The following is a 21,955-nucleotide window of genomic DNA, read 5'->3' on the forward strand; positions in this document are numbered from 1 at the left end:
CTCGTATTTGTTAATGATGTGTTTGATTATGTTGCATCATGAAGGATTTTTGTATGTATACATCTATTGGTGTTATTGTTGGTCGGTTCTCACCTGTTCACCTCTAAGGCACGTAAAGTAAAAATGGGTGAAACTGACATCAGCACGCCGGCAAGGACCTCTTATTGGCACAGTGACGTCTGACAGAGTCATGTGGAGCCGTGCAATTGTGACGTCCTCGTCGACGTGGAGAGCTGGGAAGAAGACTTTCCGTAGGATGCTGGCGCAAGGACGAATTCATAAGGTGAGGAATCCACAGGTAGCTATTGTATCCACCAGAAAAAGCGTTACCGAAGGTAAGTAACTTGTTCTTATGCAATATAAAATGAAAAATTTAAGCTTTTACAAATGGAAACTGCAGCTCGTTTAAGGCAAATAGGAAAACTTCGAGAAAGCTTTAGCCATTGTCGATAATGGTATTAATACCCTGTCCACTCGCACATACGCATAAAACAGCATTTGTGTCTTTTACGATTGACATTATACAGAACAATATGTCATTTTTACATCATGCTCAAAGTTACCTTTGGTCCATTGTGGAGCTGAGTTGGACACGAATCGCATGCCCTAGAAGCATGTGTGCTCCAAGCAGTTATTTGCCACATTCAACCTTACACGTTAACAACAGATAAAGGTGAAAAAGGTATCTAGTTATACCATGCTTCATATAGAAAAACTAGAACGTTGTCTTTTACAGTAGATGAAACACCATTGTCAGTGTGGTTAACATAGGGGGTGATATCCCTGTCTGATATCCACATTTCAATTCACCTTGTGTATGAAACATTTTCCTATTGGCAGGTTTAAACATTTAGGTGGGAGTTATATTCATGAGGTGCGGGAATTGCCTTTCATTTTCAAATGCATGAGTGGGAAAAATAGTTTTTTTCTTAGCAGAAGAGAGTGTAAGACTTCTATAAGCCATCAAATGATTTGTAAACAGGCAGCATTGCCCGGCTCATGCAACGCATAGGCAGCTAACTTAGCCTGCTACTTGAAGGGTATTCCTGTCTCTATTGTCTGCTCAGTGTTTCAGTTACTCTTCAATGGGAGTTATTTGATGCTGAGTGATCAAGGATGTTGTAGGGTGAAAATAGGTGTCACATATGTGATTTCTGTTTCTCAAATAGTGGCCTGTTGTGTAAATGTACTTTTCCCTCTCATTCGAGAGATTAAGATAGCAAATGTGTGGCCTCACATTGCTACTTCCATTGTCAATTTTGACAAAGTGAGCAGATTACATGAATTATTGTTTCAAAAACACATGGGGTTCACATCTGCCTGTGAAACATATGACCTGCAAGTCCCTTTTAAATATGAACTTCCCAGGACACTTTGGTAAATTGGTGAGTCACATTTTCAATGCATCTTATATTGCAGGGATTGTACACTTTGTTAAGGCTGTTGGATCTGGATTTGTAAGTACATTCCAGACAGTTTTTGGAGTATTAACATTAGCCATACACTCATAGTTTCCGAGAGTTTTGGAGGTTTCCCGATTGACTTGGCATTAATTGGCGGTATCTTGCTGTTGCTGTTTTTGATTCACAATGCCTGCCCTACCTTGACTAAACAGAGGGATGGACCTTGCACCAGCCCAACTGTGTCATGAATGCATGATGCATCACTTGGGGTATCTTTGCTGGAAGAACTTGATAAGAACTGGTCATTGTCATTTTGACTAAAACTTTGCTTTGTGCTGCCTGTTTTGTGTTGTTGCTTACGGTGCCTTTTTGAGAATGCACAAGAAGTGTGTCTTGTTCAGCAGCAGGTACTCTCCCTGGACATGAATCCGATGATGTTCCCAATGAGGGTTAATTCCCGTATTTGTCCTTTGAATTTACGGTTGCTTGTTGATGCCTTCTATGAGCCATCCTTTTTGGACTGGGCCGCTTTGGCTCCCTGTGCCCCGACATCAGGCAGTGCACGGAATGTAGCCTCCCAGCTATGGCTGAGGCTATGGAACACATGTGCTCCTTTGAACTTTTGGTTGAGGCTCTGTTGATTATATCGTCTGACGAAGTAGGGTCTCTCTTGGATTCCCTCTCCACAGATGTGTTTGATGCAGGATTTTGATGACTTTTAATTGGTATTATTTTTCTAAAGAGAACTGTTTAAATTTGGCCATGTCCTCTGGATTGTTCTGCTTGACGACTTGGATATTTTTATAATTTTTATACCTTTTATATTTTTATAGTTTTATAGGTTTTATATAAAATTTTTATGTAGCTTGTTCATTTTTTAATGAGACACTAGATTCTGCACTCCTAATCTTGCAAAGGGAGGGTGTTGTAAGGACCCTCGTAGTACCTGGATTGGACACCCCTAGCTTAGCTTTGTTCCCCAGATTTGTGCCTTTGATATTCATACACGTTTTATTCATATTTTTTAAAAGGCCTGCTTCTAGTAGTTGTTTTACATAGTTTATCAGCTGCCTCTTCTAGGAAGGCAATGTTCATGCTGCACATTTTTATCAGCCATTGTACAAGATGAAGTCTGTACCTTTGTCCAAGGTAGCCATGTACAGTACATGATAGGCCAACTTGTATTGCCAGTCAGAAGTCAGTTTCTATCCTCAAGACACATCATCAGGCCCGTTCTCTGAACACTGTCTGGATTATTACATAAACAACACATAGGCCTAAGGAAGGTAGAGGGCATTCTGGTCATGACTGTCTTGGGGTGCGTACCACACGACAGACAGCTTGGCTGATCCTGGTGCTGACTCTTCAGCTTTCCGAGAGGATTGCCATCCAGACAACAGGCAGACCCCTGCTATTCTATTCAGGTATGAGGTTGGGGCTAATCTCTTAGGTCAGGCCAGTCAGTAGGGTTACAACCACTATTCTCTCAGATTTAGGCATAGGGTTTTCGTAGGAACCTCTAGAAATCTCTAGACTCACAAAATGGTGGGATTGCTCATCTTCTTCCCCTTGGCTGTAATGATGATTACTATGCTTTGTTTTCTTCTGCTTAATTATCGCAGCACATGCTTTATACACTAGTGTGCAATTGGTTCAATAAATGCATTAAAATCTTGTTTACATCTGGTGTCTTGTCTCAACATGCATGAGTAACTGAGTGAAAGGGGTATAAACTGTTTTATGACTTCCCTGTGGAGTCAGAATGTCAGGTTTAGGTTGCCACAAATCACCTCTCCCCTGATAGGGTTGGGTGGGGCACTGCAAGCTACCCAGGAGTTAGGCTGGCAGCTGCCAAAGTGGTGTGAAGTTGACTCAGCCTCTCACACTTGATGGTGCTGAGGCCCTAAACATGCAGTCTTATTACCAAAATAGGAACCGCATAACACCAGACTGCTGCTGTACCTGGAAGACCTGCTTTGCTGCCGGAGCCTGCCTTGAACCCTCAGAGACCAACCTTGCTGTTGAGCCCTGCATCTACATCTGCAACCAGGACAACCAGAAGTGACACCAAGAGCTATTTTGTTAGCCTCCTGTTCAGATAGGTAGGAGCATAACAGGCTTCCACCATCTTGAACCTGTACCTGGACCCAGCCTGAGTGAGTCCTGAACTCCCAAGAGCTGTCCCATCAGTCCTGGACCCTTGGTTGTAGTGCTAATGGGGGCTAAATAGCCAGTTTCTAAAACTGAAGACTTTGGGCAAAAAGTACTCTAAGAACCAGGAAGAGACCATGACGCCTATCCGCCCAAGGTACATTGTCAGGCGGATTGACTTCACAACTTCTCCCTTTAAGTTTTTCTCTGCAGCTGCAAATCCATTTCATCAGTCCTTCGCCAAAGGGGTATCCAATCTCATGGAACTGTCTTGGGCTACAGCCTTCTACTTCATCCCGCTGGAGTTTTTCAACTTCCATTTTGGCAACTAAGTCCGAACTTAGAAATCTGCACCGCAGTTTTGACCCAAGACCATCCAATAACAACCCTTCTTTCTTGGTCACTTCCTGTAGCCTTGCCCGCTGACCTTTACCTTGCCAGACTTTTGCCGTCTGAAATTTTTTACAAGTCAGAAGGTAAGTGCTAACCAGGCCCGATCAACTTCGTGTATCTAGACCATACTTCATTGCGATCAGCCTTAACTTTCCATTTTGACCCAGCCTCAAGTGACTAGATGTCTGTGGTTGGCACTTTGATCTTTAAGACGCTATTTTGAACCTTAAACTTTACAAATTCATAACTCCAGTTCTACAAATTGGATTTTTGTCATTTTGGTGTCACATAATTTATTAAAATGTACTCTATTATTCTTGAATGGTTTGGGATTTTTCTTGTGTTGTCTTTTTACTGTAATACTGTTTGTGTGCTGCACAAATATTTTAGACATTGCCTCTAAGTTAAGCCTGACTGTCTTTTGTGGTAAGCTACATAGGGTTAAGCACAGGTTAATTTAGTGACTTTTTGTGGTTCACCCTACAAGGGATTGTGACTGTTGCTTGACCAGGGCTCACATTCCAGTCAACCAACAACCCAATTTCTCACATTTGTGTTCAGCGGTGTGAATCAGGACTTGTGTTTGTGCAGTACTATACAGTCATGTGTAAAACAAAATCCCTGGTAAATAATTTGATACCAACTCAAACTGTTTTAAATTCTCCTTAGTCCTCATTGACTGTTTTTATTTTTCTAAATTTAAATAACCCTACCTTCCTCTACTACCATGGTGATGGGGCTGATGAATATTGACAACCTCACAAGGGCTAAGCCGTAAAGGCTCTGCAAGGAGAGGGGGCTGAAAATGGGCAGGGAAGCTTCCAAAGTGGATCTTCATACAGCTCCATCTGAGCCTTTGAGGAAGTCAAGAGGCTGCAAGCAGTAAAAGTGTAGGATGAGAGGGAACATGGGTCTGAATGAGAATGAGGAACATGACCCAGAGAAGAAACCTAATCTGTGGGAAGGACTTCTCCTGCTCCCAGGAGGAGAATCAGGATGCCAAAGATGAGGCAAGGAGCAGTATGTTTTCCAGGGGCCTGTCACAAGTCGAGTTGCAGTCCAGGAGGGAGGAGCATTGAACCAACAACCCAATTTCTCACACACCACCTTCACATTATTATAACTAGTTCCCCTCCATACCCTGTTTTTGGCTTGCTAACCATACAACAATAACTGTAAGTCGTCACTTTCTCATGCACTGCTTATACCTTCTCAAATGGCATCACTTCTACAATCTAAAATCATAGCATTTATGACATCTCAAATCACATCATGTGTGAGAACAGAGTGCATGGCACAGTGGCGAGTTATAATTATTTTGTGGCTAGCTAGCTGAAAACTGTGTATGGAGAAGTGCTGCTTATAATTTGAAGGTATGTGTAAATTATAAATTTAAGGTATAAAAGTAACTTTTACATTTTTATTGTTGTGTACTTCAAATTTGGCTTGATTAGAAAGAAGATGTAAAGTTATTATAATTTATATGTGGTGTGCTTGGTTTGTATCAGAAGAATAAGTACAGCTTTCCTAACTATAACTATTTTTAACTTTTGGTTTTTCATTGAATTTCATTTTTTTTCTTTTTAATAAAAATGTGCTTCAAATCATAGATCCAGTGCAGTCGAGTGATTGCTGTTATATGAGATGTTGTACAGTACAGTGGAGGACAGTCTCATAGAGAGTAGTGTCATACAGTGGAGTGAAGTAGAGTTGAGTGGTGTAACGTATAGCGGAGTACAGTGTCATACAGTAGATGGACATCTAGAGTACGGTAGAGTGGAGTGGCATAGTGTAGAGATAAGTAAACTCTGAGTCTGGTAGAGTACAGTGTAATGCTGTGCCATAAGGTGTTGGAAGGTCTCTTAGAGTGTAGCAGAGTGTTATATAGTGCAGTGTCCTATGATGGATTGGAGTACAGAATTGTACAGGGAACTGTATGGAGATAGAGTGGAATAAAGTCTTGTAGAGTAGCATAGAGTGTACTACAGTTTTGTAGAATGGTGTTCCATAGAGTGGAGGGGTGTGCCATATTGCAATATGGTGTAGAGTGGAGTGTCAAACAGAGGCATAGAGTGTGGTTAAGTAATGTATAGTGACGTAGACTGAAGTGAAGTTGAGTTGAGTCTTTTCAGATAGAGTGGAGTTCATTGTCATGGAGTGGAGTATTATGTTGTAGAATAGAGTAGCATAGATTAGAGTAGAGTGGACTGGCATAGTAGAAAGTGAAGTAACATAAAGTGGAGTAGTGTGTCATATCAAGGAGTGGTCTGGCCTGTTGGACAGCCTTGGAAAGTATTGGAGAGTGGAGTACAGTGAAGTGCCCAGAGTGGATTACGGTGTTATAAAGTGAAATCGAGTATGGTACAATGTGGTAGAGTGGAGTGGCATACGGTGTAATAGAGTTAGGTGGCATAGAGTGGAGTAGAGTGGAGTAGTGTACAGTGGAGTAGTGGGGTTCAATAGAGTAAAGTGGAGTAGTGTGCAATAGAGTTGAGTGCAGTAGAGTAGATTGCCATAGCGGGAGTTGTGTAGAGTGTTGTTCGGTGTAGTAGAGTGGCATACAGTGCTACACACTAGAGTAGTATAGACTGACATTGACAAGAGTGCTTTTTTGTACAGTGGGGTGCTATATAGTAGGGCATAGACTGTCGTTCAGTAGAGTATAGTGGAGTGATGTACAGTGGAGTAGAATGGAATAGCGTACGCTGGAGTGGCAGGCAGTGCAGTAGCGTGCAGTGGCGTTGCATAGATGGATTCCATTTTAACAAGTATGAAAACCATATCTTCCTTTCAAACCTAAATTGTTGGCTTCTCCAACACATGTAAGTTATTTTTCCTTTCCAAACAACCAAAGGATCTTGTATGAGACACCCTATATTATATATAGTATAATTTAATATTGTTTAATAATACATTTTCAATTTTACTGGTATAGCACTACTTCTTAGAAACTACAGTAATACTACTGTGGTAGTCCATAAACTGTAAAAAAAAAAAAAACATGTTAATTGGCATATCCCTACCACCATTACCTTATGTGTCCTTTCTGAAGCCTACTTACAGTACATTTATAACCTCTCTCTCTCTCTATTTTTGATAATAGTATACAGCAGACAGCCAAACCTCTCTTGCTAATCTAGCAAGACTTCCTTTCCACTGTGGATTATCTGCCAGTAACCAAATATATTTTGTAATGTCATTACTATGTACCACAGATATCACAAAATTGTTATGTCCTATAACTAGGGAACTATGTAGCACAAGAAGGCCAAATTATGCAGCAGGGTTTAGTAAATCATGCGGCAGGAAAAAGCAAATTATGCGGCATAATGTGGCACACTTTGTAATAACATTATTTCATTATTTTAACAATTTTAAACTTGATAAAACTGTCTGGGCAATGGTTGCACCTTGTTAGTACCATTACAATATCCAAACATAGCAATAAGCAACAAAAAGGTGACCAGCCCAATTTTGCAAAGGGCTTTTCACTGCGCAGCAGCACACGTCACTGGACCTTTTGCAACTTTTGAACCGTTGGAGCTAGAATTTTTTTTCTTCTTTCAAATCTGCAGGTAATGCAGCATATGAGGATTATGTGGCAAATGCGGCAAATCTGTGATATATATATATATATATATATATATATATATATATATATATATTTATACACACATATATATCTATACATATATATATAAACAATAAATATATGTGTGTATACATATATATATTTGTGTGTGCGTATATATGTGTATGTATATGTGTATGTAAAATGAATATCTCTGGATAACAATTTTTTCACAGAGGTATATCAGGGGGCTGGGATTATTACTAAAGCTACCAAGTCCCGCCTGCAGGCCGAATGGCTTGAAACTGACCTACGTGAACTTGAGCTGCAATATTTTGTTACCTCTCAACTGACTATTCTTGTGCAGATTAGGTCCAAACTAAGCCAGTTTGAGGAAGCTGTGAAGTGAAAGGTATGCTATCTTGGCCTCGAGGCCCGCACCTGTTGCTACTGTGTGGGTGATAGAGCAGGTAAGACGCTGTTAATTTCTAACATGAGCCTTGGGTAAGTGATTATGTGGTGCAACTTGAAGATCACCAGACACATCTGCATGTTGGTACAGAGGCAGTTCAACATGCGATGACCTCCTTTGTTTCCTTGCTCTATTTGTCTGCCCACCGCCCACCTTCAGAGGCCTTCACAGCTTACTGTGATGCAGTCCAACTGCAGTGGCTAGAGGATGGCCACAGGCGATTTTTAGATGCACCATTTACACTAGAAGACATTATCCAAGTCAAGCTCCAGGTCTAGACAGCCTTACAGCTGCCTACTAAGAAGAGTATTTACTGCTTCGACCCCCTCATCTACTTGAAATGTATACAGAGTTCTTGGAGGTTGGGGCCTTCCCCCCTTCCTTACGTGAGATGTTAATTGTTCCAATCTTTAAACCAGACAAGGATCCATGCCACTGTAAATCCTACCGCCCATTCTCAATGATAAAAGTTGACAATAAAATCCCAGCCAAACTGATTGCTTCCAGACTGTTATTGCTCTTGACAACTATCATCTGCCCGGATCAGTCTGGGTTTGTTCCATGCAGATCCACCATCCATCCCTTGAGTACCTATTTTGCTGTAGCCAAGATGATTGCCCCATCCTGTAGGTCTGCTGCTGTATTTTTAGACGCTACCAAGGTGTTCGATTCATTGGAGTAGCCATACCTGTTCACACTCCTTGCTCACCTTGTATTAAGCCCTAAATTCCTAAGATTGATTGGCCTTTTCTGTAAGAAGACTTCCTGTTTGTGTTTTGAGGGGACTACTTCCACCCAATTCCCAGTGATGAGTGGCGCCCCCCAAAGCTACCTCCTCTCACCCACCCACTGCACGGCTGCTACAACACCACACGCACATGGGCTTGGCTTTCACACCTAGGGCGATCCTTGTATCGATGTATGCAGATGATATTACTCTTTACAGGAATAATCAGCAGGTCAGTTTGGATGTCTTGATTAGGGAAATTGTTTGTTTTGGCGGTCTTTCCGGCATCACGATCAATTGGGCTAAATCCATTATATTCCCACTTTTGGATGCTACTACTTGATATGCATCTGACTTTCCCCTCTGCTGGGTTGAGGAGTGGATGCACTATCTCAGGACTAGGCTAAGCGGGTACTTGGATAAACTATTGTGAGTGAATTATGGCAGCATAATCTACTGGTTAGAAGAGCGCCTAGGGAGGTGGTGCTCGTTCCCACTCTTGCTAACGGGCAGACAAGTTATTGCCAAAATGGTAGTGCTCCCTAAATTCCTTTTTTTGTCAATTTACCCCTACCCCTGCCATGCTACTTTTGGAGATGCCTATGCTCCTGATCTCACTAGAATAGGCTGGTAAGCAGCCTAGAATTCAATGGAAATAGCTCATCCTTCCTTTTGAGCAAGGGGGGTCTCGCGGCCCAGACATGGAACTCTATCGCAACTGTGTGCAAGTGCAAGTTGCACATTTCTTGGTTCATCCCATTGAATTCCAGCCACACAAAGCTCCTGAACACGATCATATACTGCCGTTCCCACCATCCATGTTATTGTACTTGCCTCCTTGCTGCACGAAAGCCTGAATTGATACAGTTGCTTGTACGATATAGGCATAGGATGAACTACTACACAGGGCCCATGTGGATCACCTTTCTGCCCTGTCTGTCCCTCTCTTGGATTATCCATCCCTACCTATCACTAGAGATTTGGGCACCTGCACCCTCCTCCGTACACTACAACTTAGTAATATGGCAGTGCTGTACCCAGATGGCACTGTTATTGAAGCCGAACAGTCCTTACAGGGCCCTACTAACCCCTTTCTGTGTAAAGATAGTTACTTTCAACTACGGGCAGCAGTTCGCTCATATCATGGCTTCTTCCCGAAAGCCCCTGAGATGCTTCAAGCACTAGAAGTGCTTCTGACCACTCCCTCCCTGTGCTGTCTAATTACAAATCTATACCTCACAATGCAGGGATCTGCTCTTGCAGATGTATCTAGATCTCCAGTAACATGGGAGTCAGACCTAGGGAGTTCCATCCCCGCTGAACGTTGGAAATAGTGCTTTGCCCAATCCTGTGCCCTCTCCCCCAATTATAGGCTACGCTTAATTCATTCTAAATTCTTGCATTGCTTGTATTACACCCCAGAGCGGCTGCATAGACTAGGTCTACGTGATGATGCCCGTTTATGGCACCAAGAGCTTTGCATCTAGCATGGAACTGTCCTGTGATACAGTATTACTGGACGATGTTTTTGATGTAATTGAACCATCGCTGGGCACACTATCTTGCATTCACCAATGACTGCATTACTGGGCTATGTTAAAGATGTCCCAGATGACAGACACTGACTGGTGGGTTTGCTGCTGCTCCTTGCAAAATGGAGTGCTTACATGTGCTGGGGGAGGTGCAGAGACCAAGCAAAACATACTGGTTGCAGGATGCAGCATTTTGCCAAGAACAATTGCAAAAGTACTTGGACTTGATGCCAGCTGGATCCTGTCCCCGGAATATTTGGTCCCCATTGGTACTGTACTTGGGTGTGGCTGATGCAGACTATTTGGGGCCTTCTGAGCTCTCTGAGGGTAATGAATGACACTGGTGGTGTCTGTATTGTCTATGTCACAAGGGTGGACTGTTTCTGATGGTGCATGATTCCTGTTCTCATGTTTGTTTGTCATCCAGATAAGTCTAAATACCTTTCTTCTCCCTTTCCCGTTCCCTCCACTTCCCCTCTCCTCCTCCCTCCCGAGCTCCCCTTGTGACCCCTGTCCTTCCCCCCTCCCCTGTTTGCTGAAACTGATATAGATCATTATTCGACTCTTTCTTTTTATGCTCTATATAGTTTATCAACAGTCTCTGTCAACAAATGTGGCACTGTTTCTCAGCTTTTGTTAATTTGTGTTTGATGCAAACTTCATAAATTAATAAAAAAAAAAAGAAAAAAAAAAAAAATATATATATATATATATATATATATATATATGATTCTTCAACAGATGGACAATTAGCCATCTGACGGCTGCACCGATCCCGTCAGTTGATTTTCCATGGTAAAATAGACTCGCATTCAACAGGCTCGAATTCAGTTGATAATTTTATTTCTTAATACAGGTGACACAGCGTCCTGAAATGCGATGTCAACGCGTTTCGGCAAAAACGCCTTCTACTGGACCTTTATTGGACATGGACATATTATATATGTATATATAAACTGCCCCTACTTGTGGTTATGGATGACATTCGAATGCTGCTCTACAGTGGAAGTGCCACCCTTGTCTTGCTTGACCTTAGTACAGTCATTGATACGTTCTCTTTTATTGTCCTTTGTCAGAGACTTCAATCACTTGCTAACCGTGGGAAAGCATTACAATATAGGTAGCCTCTTTACTGAGTGATAGGGTTTAAACAGTGATCTTACCACCATTCTGCTCCCTATTGAGACCACTGATCCACTGGATCCCACAAAGGTTGTCACTCAGTCCAACACGATTTAAAATCTGTCTCTTTTGGCCAAACTGATCTGGGACTTAGCTTTCTCTCTAATGTCACAGCTTATTACAATCAAATTGTCTTTCTTGTGAGGTTGTCGGCAACGGCCTCAAATTTACATGCATGTCTAACGTCAGTGGATCAATGAATCAGGAAGAACTCTTAGAAATTAAGGGCCTTATTATGACTGTGGTGGTCCTAAACGTGGGCCAACAAAACCATGGGGAGGACACATCAGTCATACCTGTGGCGCCCCACCCAAGCGTATTACAATGATCCCTCTGGTCTGACCATCGCGAACGTTGGAATACGCGTTTCCCCCAGGCTGAACAGTGGGAACAGTGCTAGGATATTGGCCTCAGCTCTTCTTTAAGGGAGGTGAGGCCAATATCCTAGCACTCCAGCACCCCTAGAATGCAGACAGTGCGCATTCCAACAGTGCTGGGCAGGGGGGACCTGGCACTGGGCAGTGCAGGTGTCCCCCTGTAGCCCCTGGCACTGGCTTTCCACCAACCTTTTTTATGTTGGGGTCCCCATCATGAAAAGGCTAGTGGAAAGTAGGGTTGTAATCAGTCTGGTGGCATTGAGTTCAGCGCCACCCTGGCTTGTTATAACTCTGACTGCCGTCACCACATCAGGAACCATTTTCCCGGCAGGAACAATGGTCCCCTGGGTCGTAATGTGGCTGTTAGACTGCCACAATTGCGGCTGTCCAACCGTCAAGGACCGCCAGACTTGTAATGACCCCCTAAATTATGTCAAAACTGAGTTTCTCCTTTCCATCCCTGTTTGCACCATATGGGTGGCCATCTGAGCTGGAGACTGCTCCAACCCTCTCAGAGTCTACAAAATCCCAAGGGATAATCGTAGACACAGCTCTTACCTTGAACAAACAAATTAATGCTGGTTTCCTACTTCTACTTTTACACTGCCTCCATGAAGTTCTCCCCTTCCTGTTCACTAAGCCGTACAGTAGTTCAGTTAACAATATTGTCACACTTGGACTATTTTAGCTCCCTGTTTTTGGAACTTTTAATAACATCTCAGCAATGATTACAACATATCCAGAATTTGATGGTCATAATTTTTTTTGATCTCCTTCATATCTGCTAGGAAACAGAGTCCTGTAGATCTTTACACTGGTTACTGGTATGCACACAATGTACTTTTAAAGCACTGTATATTACTCACAGAGTTTTTTTACAAGCAAGGTCCTCATATGTTGCAATATAAAATTAGACGCTTCGTTCCTCATCGAGACCTTAGGTGGACTGTTTTTTGCCCTTAAACTGTGGAACTGGTTCTCTATTTTTATTTTGACCCAGGGCTAATCGCTTAAAATTTCCAAAGGTTTAAAATCTACTTTTAAATAAGTTTTGTTTCCTTCTGAGATCAGCACCAGAACACCATTTCTGGGTAACCATTGTGCTTTATAATGCACTCCATCATCATCATCGCCACATCATGGGTTCATCTGGTAAGATTGGAAATTTCTCATATACTGTGTTGCATAGTAATATAAGGGAATTCGTATCTCTATCAGCTTCATATTGTTCCCAGGTGAGAAATGTCTTCTGTATTTAAATGCCTCATCTGTGAGAGCTCTGCCTTGAGAAGTGATTCTGGCACTAATCGCTCCTTAGTTGTAGGTAGGATAGGATAATTAGGGGCTAGCCAGTGAATATTAAGTGTCAGCTTAGCCCTTCTGCTTATTGATTGCTGTGCCCAACACATGAATGCCACTGCAGTTCTCTCAACTCATGGGCTAGGCAGCCCTTGATGAAGCATAGTGCAGAATGAATTGTGCTCTATGTTTTTTTTCAGGGACAAGGTATCGTAGGCCAGGGAGAATGATGAAACCAATGCTGCCAAGTAAAACATTCTGATCCAGGGATATCTTAACTACCTCTGTAATATAAAAAGTTAAATTGGTGGTTGTGTTCCACTCCAAACCAGTTCAATGGGTAATGATCTCAGAATGCTAAAAACACTTGGTTTGAGGGATTGGAATAGGTGTGATTAGGGGAACTTTGGTGATACCATACATTTGTATGAGGGCTGTTCTGCCCACTATGGAAAGTTTATGTTGCATAATGGTTCACCTGCTACAGGGAGATAGTTAGTTCTGATAACTGTCTCTACGTCCCTGTAGAGCATCACACACAGATATCTCACTGAGTCTTCTTTCTGCAATTGGAAACTCTAGTTCTCTCGTAGGGGATTTCCATGTATAGTCATAAGCACTGAATAGTTCCGCGCGCCTGCGGGGACCCCGGAGCACTGGTGTGAAGTATATTCTTAAGTGCAAATACCAACCCTTTGAAAAAAGGTTTGTCAAAAAACACTTACGAATAACACTGTGCAGCCTATGTGAACAGCTACACAGGCCAAATTGTTAAAAGAAAAAACAGTTATAGTGTAAATTCACGTTTAAACATCTATTTATTTTATAAATATATTAACAAATACATTCTCATATTTTATTTACACCTCTCATGAGAATAAAACAATGCAGGGCAGTGTAGCCCATAGGCTGCCATTATACAGAATGAAAATAGAGCTGTGCCTTTAAGAAAGTAAAGTCTTCCTGTTTCCCATCATGCACAGCAAAAGGCAGTTGCCTCAGTTCTTTTTTCCGGCTCCTTCTGACAGGACCCTGAAGCTTTGAGCTCTACCTCACAAAGTTTTTTGTGACAGAAATTCATTTAAAATCTTTTTGAATTTCAATTTCACTCGACGTTTTTAACATTGAGTGATCATTTCCTCCTAGTTTCTGTTAAATTCTGACAGAATTTTGAGGTTTTTCTAGTTTAGAAATGCCTTCACTTTTTGACAAATGTCCTTCTTGTGGCAGAAAAAAGGCTAAAACAGATCCACATAGGGTCTGCATAATTTGTCTTCCATCCAGCCACAAACCAGAGTCGTGTGACATCTGTAAAACCTTCTCCAGAAGAACTCTTCGTGATAGGGAGAAAATCCGACTTCAGGCGAGAGAGGACAGAAGAAAAAGTGGCCATTCCACCACAGAGCTAGGAGAAGGTCAGGCTTCTACCAGGGCTCAATCTGTTTCCTCTATAACTCCTACCAGACCTGCTGAAAAACGGCACAGGTCTCCGACGACGTCGATGGCGTCGACGTCGAAACAGGGAACGGCGCCAACATGTTCGCCGTCGAGGAGTGGTTCGCCGGCGAGGAAAAGACATTGTTCGCCGTCGACAACCATTTCGCCATCGAGACGACGTGTACACACGACGTCGAAAGGATCTGGGTCGCCGTCGACACGGCGAGGACGTTCCACGTCGAGGAGATCCGAGTCAGGCTCGCCGTCGACACGGCGAGGACGATCGACGTCGAGAGAGAGTACTCGCCGTCGGAGACGTTCGCCGTTACCACAACGACGTCGAGGGTCGTCGTCGAGGGGTTCTCCACGGCGAGAGGAATCGACGTCCAGAGGTCGCCGTCACCGTTCTTCGACGTCGAGGAGTGTGTCGACGTCGAGACGACAATCAAAGAGGCCTAGAAGGGTTTATACAACATCGGAATCCTCGGCCTCACTTATCCTGCTTCCAGCGTCTCCACAACTCTCACCTCGGCAGTCGCCGTTGCCGCAGACACCGGTAACACCTACGGCTCCTCTTCCGGCTCCTCCTTCAGAGTCTGTTCCGAGGACTCCAACGCGATCTGTAAGGCGTTCTGGACATTCTTCTAGACGTTCTTCTTCCTCTCGGCACCATCGTCATGAATCACGACAGAGATCATAGCATTCACATCATAGACATTCTTCTTCTTCTACACGGGACTACTCTCCAACCCTATCGGACTCACCGTCCCCGAGAGTGTCCCCCATAGATGATGTGAATACATTCCAGGAGGTCTTGGTGCGAGGGGCAACCAAACTGAATATCCCGCTGGCGGTGCCGGCTCCATCGACGTCAGTAATCTTCGAGACCTTGCATCACAGGACATCTTCAAGACCTTTGCTTCCACTGGTTCCGGGTCTTATTGAACCGACAATGGACATTTTTCTTACACCTGCTGCAACAAAGTCTGCTCCTTCCAGACTGATTAAAAAATACCGTCCACCAGAACAAGATCCTCTATTCTTGAGGTCGGACCCAGTACCGTACTCGGTGGTTATAGTGGCAGCAAAGAAATTGCATTCTACGTCACCGTCTTCCTCTTCACCTCCAGATAAAGAGAGCAGAAAGATCGATGCTGCAGGAAGAAAAGTATGCTCTACTGCATCCATCACCATGAAAGCAGCCAGTGCCACTGCTCTATTAGGGAGATATGATCGAGCCCTCTGGGACTCTGTACTGCAGTTTGCAGAGCATCTTCCTAAGGACAAAAGGGAAGATTTCCTGGAGGTCGCAGGCGAGGGATCTATGGTTTCTAACCAAGTTATAAGTGCTGCGGCGGATTCTTCGATACTATCCGCACATAACTATGCTCACGGAATAGCACTCAGGAGACATGCATGGCTGCGACTTACATCGCTTAAACCTGAAGCACAGCAGAGAATACAAAATTTACCTTTCTCAGGCTCCACTTTGTTCGGCTCTCATGCCGATGACGAGATGGCCAGAATGAAGTCTGAGCTGGATACCCTGAAAGCAGTAGGCATGGAACGACTGAAAGAACAGCGAAGGGTATTCCGCCCATATCAACGAAGACTGTTCACCCACAGGTATCAGACTCCACATTGGATGTCTTCACGTCCCCAGCAACAGCAACAGCAGCAGCATCATAGGGGTTTCTCCACACAACGAAGGTCGACAAGGGGTCGTTCAACACCTCAAACTCAGGCAACTTGACAGGCTCCCGCGTCGAAGCCCTGAATCTTCGCTTCCCCCTCCTCTGTTATCCACTCCGGTAGGGGGAAGTATCTCAAATCATCTGGACGAGTGGCTACGCATCACAACAGACGCCTGGGTATTGAATATTGTGAGACATGGTTAAGTTCTCAGATTCACCAGTCCTCCACCATCTGTTCCACCCAAAACAACCAGCCGACACCTCAAAGCTCTTCAGTTAGAAGTCACCATTCTATTACAAAAAAGAGCCATAGAACCCGTCCCGATCAGCCAACAAGGGAAGGGGATTTATTCGAGGTATTTCCTTGTGCCCAAAAAAGACAAGCAAGAGTTTCGTCCCATTTTAGATCTAAGGACAGCAAACAAGTGGATTCGCAAAGAGAAATTCAGGATGCTATCCTTGCACCAAATTTACCCACATCTTCGTCAGGGCGACTGGCTCTGTGCAATAGACCTTTGCGAAGCTTACTTTCATATTCCGGTGACCAAGAAACATCGAAAATTCCTAAGGTTCACCTTCGGAAAACGTCATTACCAATTTGCGGTTCTGCCCTTCGGCCTCAAATCAGCGCCGAAGACTTTTTCCAAATGCATGGCGGTGGTAGCCGCCCACTTGAGGAAACATCGAATATTTGTCTACCCCTATCTAGACGATTGGCTCATAAAGGCCTCCAGTTATCTAGAGGCACAACAACATTTCAAATGGACTCTACAGCTGTTGCAGAAGCTAGGTCTTCAAGTAAATCTCCTGAAATCCACAGCAACACCTGTTCAGAGGTTACATTACTTAGGGGCCATTATAGATACCAATCTAGGAAAGGTGTTTCCTTCGGAGGAACGACGATTATCGATTCTCCAAAAGTGCAAACAACTGCAAGAGACTCCACAGACCACTGCAAGAGTAATAGCTTCTCTACTGGGCTCGATGGCGTCTTGTATCCATCTCGTTCCCAATGCTCGCCTCCATATGAGACCATTACAGGAAAACCTGGAGGATCAATGGAGTCAACTAATGAACGAATGGGAGAGCAAAGTCCTCCTTTCTCCCCACGCCCTACAGTCCCTCAAGTGGTGGTGTCTACCCGACAATCTCTTGGTGGGGATTCCGTTCCAACATCGGCCTCCAGCTCAAACCATCGTAACAGATGCGTCACTGCTCGGATGGGGAGCGCACATGGAACATCTTCGAGTCCAAGGCAAGTGGTCACAGAAAGAGAGTCTCTATCATATCAACCTGCTGGAGCTTCGTGCAGTCCACCTTGCGCTCAAAGCTTTCCTTCCCTCTCTGAGAGCGGAAACTCTCCTTCTCCAGACGGACAACGTGGCCACTATGTACTACGTAAACAAACAAGGAGGCACCAGGTCCAGGATTTTATCCAGAGAGGCTCAGACAATCTGGCGTTGGCTTCTAGCCAGGAACATGTCGCTAGTAGCAACTCACCTGCCGGGCATCCAGAATGTTCAAGCGGATGCTCTCGTCGCGTAATGGACGAGAACCACGAGTGGGTTCTACACGACGACGTCGTTCATTCCATTTTCGCACTATGGGGTACCCCCTCTATAGATCTATTCGCAACCCCAGAAAACAAAAAATGCCAAAACTTCGCCTCCAGATATTACCATCCAGGGACACTGGGGAATGCCCTGTGGATAAGCTGGTCAGGAGCATTTCTTAACACCTATCCGCCGCTTCCCCGGCGGTCCTCCAGAAGTTATCCAATGCTCAGTCCAAAATGATCCTGATTGCTCCGGAATGGCCACGCCAATGGTGGTTCCCAGACCTTCTTCACCGGTCACTCAAACCACACATCAGGCTCCCTTATCGCCCAGACCTGCTCACGAAGTTCAGAGGGCAGATGTCCCATCCCAACCTCTCATCGTTGAGTTTGGCAGCATGGCTCCTGAGCTAGTGCAATATGGACACTTGAACTTACCTCAGGATTGTATGGAAATCCTGAAAGAAGCAAAGCGCCCTTCCACACGATCCACTTATGCAAGCAAGTGGAAGAGATTCTGCGTGTGGTGCTTAGACAACAACATTGACCTGATATCCTGCGGAGAGGAGTCTATTCTGCCATACTTGTTAAGTTTGGCAAAATCGGGCTTACAATTGTCATCAATAAAGGTACATTTGGCGGCTCTAACAGCATACAGAAAGAGCCGCTCACAAACTTCCTTTTTTCGAATCCCAGTTATTAAGGACTTCCTGGAGGGTTTAAAAAAGGTTTTTCCTCCCATTAGAAGACCATCTCCTCCATGGGAACTGAATGTTGTCCTATCACGTCTGATGCTACCTCCATTCGAGCCAATACATAAGGCATCACTTCAGCATCTCACATGGAAAACTGCTTTTCTAGTGGCAATCACTTCAGCGCGTAGGGTCAGTGAAATCCAGGCCCTTTGCGCTCAAGAATCCTACACGGTTTTTCATTCTGCGAAAGTGGTAATGAGAACTCATCCAAAATTTTTACCTAAGGTAGTCTCTGACTTCCATGTGAACCAAACAATTTCATTACCGACTTTCTTTCAAAATCCAACTACTCCTGCTGAGAGAACTCTGCACTCTCTGGATGTCAAGAGAGTCTTGAAATTTTACTTGGACAGGACAAAAAGCTTACGGAAATCACAACAGCTTTTTATTAACTATGGCCCAGTTAGAACAGGGTTGGGCACGTCTAAACAATCTTTATCCAGGTGGATTGTTTCATGTATAATGGTATGTTATCAGTTAGCAAACAAATCCCTTGGTGGTAGGCCAAAAGCCCACTCTACTAGAGGGAAGGCAGCTACTGCAGCCTTGATGAGAAATGTCCCTTTGGCAGAAATATGCAAGGCTGCCACTTGGAAGTCGGTCCATACCTTTACTAAGCATTACTGCCTTGACACAGACGCTAGGGCAGATGCGCAGGTTGGACAGGCCTCGCTCAAGAATTTATTTGCATGATTCATGTTTTCTCAGTATTCTTCTGTCTACTCCACCGGGGTTATGGGGATGGGCTTGCTACTCTATTCAGTGCTTATGACTATACATGGAAATCCCCTACGAGAGAAGGAATGGTTTCTTACCTGTAACTCCAGTTCTCTTGTAGGGGTATTTCCATGATAGTCATAAGCAACCCTCCCTCCTCCCCGGTGGAGTTGACATAGAACATGAATATTATCGAGGTTGGTACTCCAACAAATGTTTTGTTTCTTCATGTCAGGTTACAAGCCTCCAAAAAAGAACTGAGGCAACTGCCTTTTGCTGTGCATGATGGGAAACAGGAAGACTTTACTTTCTTAAAGGCACAGCTCTATTTTCATTCTGTATAATAGCAGCCTATGGGCTACACTGCCCTGCATTGTTTTATTCTCATGAGAGGTGTAAATAAAATATGAGAATGTATTTGTTAATATATTTGTAAAATAAATAGATGTTTAAACGTGAATTTACACTATAACTGTTTTTTCTTTTAACAATTTGGCCTGTGTAGCTGTTCACATAGGCTGCACAGTGTTATTCTTAAGTGTTTTTTGACAAACCTTTTTTCAAAGGGTTGGTATTTGCACTTAAGAATATACTTCACACCAGTGCTCCGGGGCCCCCGCAGGCGCGCGGAACTATTCAGTGCTTATGACTATCATGGAAATACCACTACGAGAGAACTGGAGTTACAGGTAAGAAACCATTCCTTCAAACCTATATTGGATTTATTGTAGGTAATGGATAGCCCAGAGAGCCAGCTGAACCAAATTATCTTGTGTATTAAGGGGGAGAAGTAGTAAAATGGTCAGAATGTCATCTATGTACATGGATACAAGTATACATCCGGTTCCAAAATACCACGCTCTTTCAATGTGTTTCTCTCAGACCAAATATGTCAAGTTGTCTATTGCGGTTACAAAGAACATAGAGGTAGGGAACATCCTAGCCTGGTCATTCTGCCTGGCGATTGGGTCTGATATTTCTCTATTAATCTTTACTATTGCAAATGGATTTTTGTAGAGCAGGGGTAATTAATGCAGCATATATTCTCATATCCCCTAATCATAAAAAGGGCCATTTTAACAAATGTAGGCCCTCATTAAGACATTGGCGGTAACTGCCGCCTACCGCCATGGCGACGCCCACCAACATACTGTCACCGTGGCTACCAGCTGCCCACCCGCATCATGACCCTCGACGGAATTCCGCCAGAAGGCTGGTGGAATACCGCCAACGGTTATGGCGGCGGACAGTGGTAAGGTGGCACTGCTGTCAGCAGCAGCGCCACGGCAGCAAAACACTGCCTACTATATCATGAGCAATGATACGGCCTGGAAGTGTTTAGGTGGCGGACGCTGCTGCTGACACCAGCACCGCGGCACGTCTCCAGCCAGAGGATCCCCTGCACGCAGGTAAGTCAGGTGCTCCAACAGGAGAGGGGGGTGGAGGGTGTTGTGTGTGTGGGGGTGTTGTGTGTGGGGGGTGTCTGTTTATGATTGCGCGCATGCGGGTGTGAGTCGCATTGAATGTGTGCGTGAATGCCTGAATGTGAGTGTACATGTATGTTGTGTGTTGTGAATGCATGTGTGCGGCAGAGTATGTTGGTGTGTGTTGCGGTGTGTGGGTATGTATGTGTGCATGCGTGGGTGAATGTGGTTATGCGCGTGTGTATGTGTGTGTGCGTGTGGGTGTGAAAATGTGCGGTGGCAGAGGAAGTAGGGGGAGGGTGGGGGAGCACTGTAGGGAGGGGGAGGGAGGCGGGAGAGACCCCTATCAGTGCCAGGGAAGGAATTCCCTGGCACTGATAGTGCCTACCGCCATGGTTTTCGTGGTGGTATGCTTGCCATGAAAACCAAGGCGGTCGGCAGGGTCATAATCCAGAGGGTGGGATTGTGACGGCCGCCTAGCTACCCAGCGGCCAGTACCACCCTGGCGTCCAGAGTGGTACATTGGCGGTTTGGCTTGAGCCAAACCGCCAATGTCATAATTTGGGAAAAGGTGCCGCCAGCCTGTTACCGCCGACCACCAGGGTTGTAATGTTTTCTACATGTCAACGAGAACTGCTGCAGCTTCTAATCCTGGTTTCAGTTGGCTCATCATGCAAAAGTTTGTGGGCAAATTATTAAGGATTTATCTGTCAGGCATTAAGGCCCTCATTACAACCCTGGCAGTCGGTGTTAAAGCGGAGGTAATACCTCCAACAGGCCGGCAGTAAAAAAAATGAGATCCCGACCACGGCGGTAACCACCAACACAGCCAGCCACTTGAACACTCTGACTGCCACGGGGGTAGCAACAAACACCGCAGCGGTAACAGCCAACAGACAGAAGTCAATGTACCGCCCTCCCCATCACAACCCGCCCATCCGCCAGCTTTTCCGGGGCAGTACCAACGCTATCAAAAGTACGGCGGAAACAGTACTTGCAAGGAAATCCACTCACCTCTTGACACTCAACGAAGAACCAGGATGCCACGGAGCCCGAGCTGCACGTCCTGCCCATGCTGGTCTACCTCCTCATCTACCAGGAGTACGAACGGCGGCGGTGATGACCACGGTGAGTACTGCACCTAGTACACGGGCGGGAGGAAAAAGAGAGTGACACATACACGCAACACGCAATACCCCCACCCCCACGCTCACCCACAACACCAAACACAAAACACATGCATCAACATTACATTTACCCCCCGTA

The sequence above is a fragment of the Pleurodeles waltl genome, chromosome 4_2, assembly GCF_031143425.1.
Source record: "Pleurodeles waltl isolate 20211129_DDA chromosome 4_2, aPleWal1.hap1.20221129, whole genome shotgun sequence".
Taxonomy (NCBI): Eukaryota; Metazoa; Chordata; class Amphibia; order Caudata; family Salamandridae; genus Pleurodeles; species Pleurodeles waltl.